The sequence below is a fragment of the Syngnathoides biaculeatus genome, chromosome 12 (genome assembly GCF_019802595.1).
Source record: "Syngnathoides biaculeatus isolate LvHL_M chromosome 12, ASM1980259v1, whole genome shotgun sequence".
NCBI classification, from domain to species: Eukaryota; Metazoa; Chordata; class Actinopteri; order Syngnathiformes; family Syngnathidae; genus Syngnathoides; species Syngnathoides biaculeatus.
In genome coordinates this window covers 7,208,216-7,215,781 of record NC_084651.1, presented here as the reverse complement: position 1 = coordinate 7,215,781, position 7,566 = coordinate 7,208,216, and positions in this window count along the sequence as shown.

The window sequence follows — 7,566 nt, the reverse complement described above, 5'->3', positions numbered from 1 at the left end:
TTTCAGTCAAACTTATGTACTGCGGAATTTTCACCTTCGGCTTAGGGCGTGCACCCAACTGAGTGTTATTATCGTTCTATTCTCTTCAGTTGTAATGGTATACAAATTGTAGTGGATGGCTCCAATTGACTCATGAGCCCTTGTCGACCCCAAAAAATTCCAGCGTGAATGCAAATCGTGGAATTGTGACTGGGGATTCCGCCAAAAATAGCTCAAAATCAATCGTGGGCCAAATAAGAATAAATACAATTTCATTGTGAATGCAGAGGAATCGTTACCAGAGACCCCAAAAAGAGCCCTTCCTTGACTTATGGGCCAAAGAAGACCAAATTGAAATTTCATTGTGAAATATGTCTGGGGGGAATAAAAACAAATAACACAGCTGAGTCGATGAAGATAGACGCAAAACTTCTCACTTGAAACGCTGCCTGGACCCATAAAAAGTTCCGCCCGAAACCGTGTTTTCTCTGCCAGCATCCATGTTTCACTCAGACGTTTGTTGCGGATGGACGCAATGTTAAGCCACTGATAAACCTTGCCAGAAATGTCAGACGAGCATCTGTAAGTGATTTTTAAGACACGGTTTATGTCTCATGTACCTATAACATAATGCAAGAGTGACCTGAATGGAAGTTTTTATTTCTTTTTTCCTAAAATGGTAACCACTAACACACTAATGCTAATTGCGATTGCTAACCATGTAGCCGTGAGCATTTTGTTGTCTATATGTCTGTGCTCCTAATTTATTTACCAGCATACAGTTTAAGGTTAGAATACTTAAAAAACATTTATGGGGGGGTCAATAGTACTAGTAGTGAATTTGGTCAAAACAAATCCTCTAAAATCACATTTGTGATAGCATAACAATAATGCTAATGAGCCTCCCTCCTCAGTGTCTTCACCTCACGTCCTCAGACCTGAACGACAATCAGAGGAAGCTGTTTGGTAAATATTTTGCTCCAGATAAATGGCTGTTATGCACACATCACAAAGTCGATCGCTCGTGTTTGAGATCAACTATCTAAACATGAAAAAAGTGAACATTGGCTTTTTTTTAATTCGGCTTTTGCTTCCATATGGCTGCACTTTAAAGTGGTCGAGGCTTCTGAGTGGGGGAGCAGAAATATAACACACATTGGAAAACACTTTGTGGTCTCTTTGTGGCGGCGACAAACACCGTTATGGCCCCACGGTATGCATATCCAGATTAAATAGTCAAAAGAAGCTTTAGAAAAAGTAAATCAGAAAATAAAGATACAAAAGTTTTACTATCGAGATTGTTGTATTTTGGTAAAAGTATGACATCATCCTTGCAACTTCATAACTTTCTCCAAAAATTCCAATTTTATTCTCTTCTATGAATTTACTCTATTTTTACATTTATATGTATAATATATAATTATGCATTTAATATGCCTCATTCATGGGAAAATACCGTTTAAATTAACTTATTTACAATATTACTTACTTTCTTTTAATTTTGACTCCTCATAATACCTATAAGTATGGTGCAGTGCTGCATGAATTTTTTTTACTTTTGCTTTTTTAAATAAATCGTTCCTATTGGAGATATGGTGGATGACCGGTTGGAGCGTCAGTTCAATTCCTGACCCCGCCGATGTGGAGTTTGCATGTTCTCCCTGTGCTTGTGTGGCTTTTCTCCGGGCACCCCAATTTCCTCCCACGTCCCAAAAACATGCATTCATTGGAGACTCTAAATTGCCCCTAGGTGTGATTGTAAGTTGCGAGTGGTTGTTTGTTGCAATGTACCATGCGATTGGCTGGTAACCAGTTCAGGGTGTTTGAAGAGAGCTGGGATAGGCTCCAGCAATCCTGTGACCCTTGTGAGGATAAGCGGCTTGGATTATGGATGGATGAATGTCCCTAAAGGATGTTTGGAAGGGGAATGTTAGGTTTGACGGGGTCAGTCACAATGTTTACAACAGGATTAAAATAATAAAATTAATTTAAGGGACATTCAATGTGGGGAAAAAAACAACAACAGCCTTTAATGGCGTTAAATTACATTTTCTGGGACGGCGGAGCATTCTTTTTTACTCATGAGGTTTTACTCACTCAACACAAATGCGTCCTTGTTGTTTAAATCAGCAGCCCCGCAATGAGTTCAGAAAAGCGGGCTGATGGGGGGAAAAAAGAATGAGGCTTGTACGAGTGACTAATGCAGAAAAGTGTAGTTAAAACTCGTAAAGGTCCTTCCTCCATCTCTCGCGACACCCAATCAATCCCTCGCTGACGTCCTGCACTCTGCACACGGCCACCCTTTAACAAGGCCTCGTTCACATGTTAACATTTTACTGATGTAACAGTGGCTTAGAACAGCCAACAAGGCCTTTCTTTGTTTACCCATTTACTTACATCAGCGCGATTGGATCTCGTTGCGATTAAATGGCCTTCCACGTATGCACGCATGTACAGTATGTAAACATGCTGATGTGGCGCTATCATGTGTCATTTTCATGATTGCTCTGGGCCTACCTCAAAGCCGCAAATGTCGGTTTTAAAACGATTTAATTTCCCTCACGGGATGATGAAAGTCTAATCTATTGACTGTATCTAAATGTGCCAGGAAAAACAAGTGCGCATTGTTATATGGTCTGTCTGCATCTGTTGCTACCGCTTGTGTGCAAACTTAAGTTGTTTGAAGGTTTGTAATTACCATCACGTGGATGCCAGTTTTAGTAGTCCATATATACTGTTTTGCTTCATGTCTTACCATTAAGTTAGCAAGCATTTCATAGGAAACTTTGTGTTATGGTAAAACAGCGCATAAAAGATACATACAACATACACAAAAGATGAAATCTGATTGAACAAACTAAATCAACAAGCCAGACACGATTGAAAAAATACACAGGACCACAGAGTGTTGGAAGTAATTTCATACAATTTCATCTAAGTTTTAATTGCAAGTCAGGTCAGTGCTTTTGATAATGTTTAGCCCAGTAGAGAAGGGTTCGAAAGGCCCTTAGTGCATGCCACTGTAATTAAACATCCATCCATCCATCCATCCATTTTCGTTTGCCGCCTATCCTCACGAGGGTCGTGGGGAGTGCTGGAGCCTATCCCAGCTGTCAATGGGCAGGAGGCGGGGTACACCCCGAACTGGTTGCTAGGAAATTGCAAGCCACATGGAGACAGACAATAATCACGCTCACAATCACATCTAGGGGCAATTTAGAGTGTCCGTTTAATTTTGCATGTTTTTGGGATGTGGGAGGAAACCGGAGTGCCCGGAGAAAACCCACGCAGGCATGGGGAGAACATGCAAACTCCACACAGGCGGGGCCGGGATCCAACCCAGGTCCTCAGAACTGTGAGGCTGACGCTTTACCATCTAATCCACCGTGCCGCCTGTAATAAAACAGTTGAACCTAAAAAAAACGTTCTTACATCATGATTAATTCATTTGGCGCCTTCTGATGTGTGTGACGGTTCACCACAGTCCGCGAGTAAAATAAAAATTGTCCGTCAACTAATGTGACTCATTATTCTCAAGGAATTAGCCATTTTTCGCAGTGGATAAAGAGTTTATGCCTGTGAGTGTTATATTGAATGCCTAAATGTGTTGCTGCAGCATTTTTGTTCAAATAGCCATTCCTGTAAAGTATTAAAAGAGTGCCACATAGATGGTGTTCCATCGCCAGGCTGTGGCATTTTGTTGCACGTTTCTGGAAAACCTGTAAATTCGGGTTGTATTGTTTTTATGATTCTAAATATTGAAAGCCGCAAAGCAAGCTCAGATTCCTGTAATGGTCGCAAATGAGCTTGCGGTGGGGTGTTTTCACATCTTAACCTCTGACTGTTATTGTAACTTCAAAATATAAGTGACGGTTGAGTGTGTGTGTTTTGTGTCCTCGTCTAGCAGTGGTATGAATAAATGAGCTGCTCTCTCACGGCTCAAGCCAAGAAGTGTATGCCAGCCCTCTCTCTGTGTTCCCCCCTCCCCGTCCTCCTCCTGCTGGCCTTGTGTTTGGTTGTTTGGCTAGAAATCACAACAGTCAAAAAAACTTTTTCGCTGGGCCTGTGGAGGCCATCCGAGCGGGCGTCTGCGTTCGGCGGGTGTTCCCCGGAGAGCGAACCCGCAATAATAGCCCGGGTGGAGCGGCTGGTGAGCTGCGGGGCTTTCCAACCCCCCCAAGAGTCTTTAAAAGGCTTCAGTAGGGCGGCTATACGCACAATTTCAAAAACCAGCGTTACACACCATCGGAAGACGGCTGAAGAATGCCTTGTGCGGCCGTCTCACGCAGATGTTGGCCACAAAATCCTGCAGGCGGCCTTGTACATGTGCACAGTTTGTTGTTCAAGTCGTAACGCTGCTCCATTCTTCCTTCCATCCCTCACTTGACTTCGCCTCTTTTACTTCGTTCTTCTTTTGGCGTTGCTTGTATTTGGAAAGCATTTTACAGTGAAGGGATGCACTGTGAACCACTTCACGGTACCCGTCTTGTCTCCTGTCTATCTGTCCCAAAAAACACTTTTCACATAAAATGATAGAATGGCAAAAAAAAAAAAAAAAGTATTTGTTGTGCTTGTGACAGGAGCTATGAAGAGGCGCTGCAAGTCACGCAAGAAAACCCACGCAAAAACAAGGAGTACATGCAAAGTCCGAACAATAAGGCAAGATTCAACCCCCAAACCAAAAAACTGAAGCAGATGTGGTAGCCACGAGGTCACTGTGCTGCTTGTGTATGTTTTTATCAGGCCTATCTCTAAATGACAATGAAACACTTGAATGGACTTTCACCTTGGGGAAATGTTCCACAAAGGGAGTAGTCTCACTTCTTCTTTTCCTTCCTCCAACATATACCTCATTATGTTTGTGTGTGTGTTTAAGGAGGGGAGGACTGATGATAAAGAAGTCGATCTCTCAGACAGGCATGAAGTGCATCTCCAAACAAAAAAATCTTGGCATTTTTTTGATCGCCGTGCACATGGGTACCCGAACACCCAATTCTTTGCATGTGTCTTTTTTTTGACACGTCGGGCTGGGGCCATCTTTGAAATTTGAAACAGACATAGAAGCGAGTTCAGTCCTAGAGGAAGTACAATACCGTAATTTGCCCACCACTGTGCTAATCCCCTTGCCGTCTTTGCTTACCGGCAATTGTCACCCTGCGCCAGAAGATGGGTTTCCCCTCTGCATGTGGGACTTAACAAACAATGGCTCGTATTTGACATCGACGGCGAGGATGTAAAGGCGGAGTGAAAACACGAGACAAGCCCCAGACGGATGAGTGTGTACAGTAAGCCTTAATCACACTGTCACCTTCTTTAGATGAGGCTTTCAATGTCATCAGACCTTAAAGGGATTGGTGCACTGGGGGTTGTTGGGTGGGGGGGCTGGACATATGATAGCTTTATCAATGGTTTTCTTAGCCGACTAATGGTCCTCCTTTCCAGCCAGATCAAACACGACTACCTCGACACATCCTTGAGTTGGAAGCACAACACCTATTGTGCCCATTCACACAGATTTGTGTTACAGTACAATTTAGATTATTGCTTGGTGGGAACTCTTGCACAGGAAGGTAGTGTTTTGTGGTGTAAAAATAGTTGCGCTTATTAAATTGAATGTGGCACCACAGTGTACTAGTGGTTAGCATGTTTTACTCAAGAGTCAAGGGTCCAGAGTTCAAATCTTGACCTCGGTGATGTACACGTTTTCAGGGTTCATGTAGACAACACATAAAATATTATGCTCGATAAATTGTGGTCAAACCTGACAAATGGCATCACCCCTCCTGGCATAACCCAATGGTTGATTTTCTGTCCTACAAAAAGACTTAGTATTTGAAGTACAGTTTAGGTATTGTCATTACAGTTAAAAAAAAACTTTCTTTATCAAGAAATGCTTTTGTTCAATGTTTTTATTTTTATTTTTTTATGAAATCAGACTTAAAAGAGGTTTATGCAGTTATTATGGTATTTTGTCATACCTCCGTTACACTTTTAATCTTGCACATCACATTGTGCAGCTTTCATTATCTCCCTCATATTCATTCACATTACTGGACGTATCTTGTTTTATCTCAGTTCCGTAAGCATAATTATATTACATAATAACGCCGCAGCCGCCTCAACACTCTAAAGTCGAACATGATCCATTCCAGAGGGTATTTCACTTGTAAATTTGTTCCGATTTTAAATTCAGTTTTGCCATCCTGTGTGATTTAAATGTCCAGGTAAGCATTTTGCTTGTGGTCAAAAGTTACACAAGTTGCCTCTTCATCTTAAAAGGAAATCTACAAATGAAAGATTTCAGCAATGTTTAAATTTTATTGTCAACATTGAATTTTTATTCTCTGAATTATGAACTTTGATTCCATTGCTTTTATGCACACAATCTAAAGAAACAGTCAACATGACAAAAAAAAAAAGTTTCCTCTATCTTCTTGTTCAACCTCCAAGGAGGTTTTTTTTTTTTTTGGGGGGGGGGGCCTCAATTGCTCTTTTTTTTTTAACCTCCTTAGCTTTGATAATACCAATAACAACTCTCCTTTATTTTTTGTTTACTAAGCAGACATCACAAGTTGATGCGGGCCAGATTTAATATGGACGCACTTATCAGTTTCATGTTCTTTGGTTATCTTGCCAGCAGCTTAATGTCAGTGCTGATAACATCTCCAAGCGCTGCCCTCTCGTCTGCAGATGTTTACAGATGTGTGACGAAGGCAGGCGCCTTTCCTGTGCACGCCCGCACTCCGTCTTGCCACTGCTGCCGTTTTATTATACTCACTTCCAATGTGGAATCCACACAAAATGGAAATGGTCTGAGGCTGCCCCACCTTGAGCATAAAAGTGTGTTGAACGTGTGCCTACAGTCTATTCCAATGAGGTTTTTTTTTTTTTTTTTTTGTATTTGTGTGTTTCACTGTCCTCATCAATTAACTGACAGTGGTTCGCCGCCATTTGCAAGGACATTATGGTGCAGTGGTGCAAGAACTGGTGCCTGAATGTAAAAATAAGTCAAAATTTTGTTTGAAAATCCAATAAATTGGGTGAAAATGTGTTTTAAAAGAAATAAATAACCTCTTTGTGTATTCCTGTCTTGATTTTTTTCCCCCACTTATGCTCTCGGGAGCACACAAACTGCAAGAAGAAATTGAAGTGAAAAGTTCCATGAACATTTGAACTTAGATTGCTGCATTCAAAGTCCAGAGTGCTAACCATTACACCATAGAACCACACATGTTGGTGATGGTGTTGTTGACAATGTTAGAACTGAAAACAGTCATATCCAAGTGCCACATTTGAGTGTTTTTAAATGACTGTCTCAATAAGCTGTTTGTGTAACTTTTTTTGCAGTTACTATAAAATGTATAGTTGGGATGGAAATCACAAGGTAACAAACAATGCGATATTAACATAATAACAGTGATAGCGCCTATTTAATGCTCTTGTCCTGCTTGTATTCCTTGTAGGATTGTAGGTTGTAGCTCTAACAGATACTGAAACTGATATGTTGTGATCACAATATTGTTGGGTTTGATTGTAGCATTAGCTTGCTTCACTTGCTTCCCATCCCCTGAGCTTGCTTGTTTATTT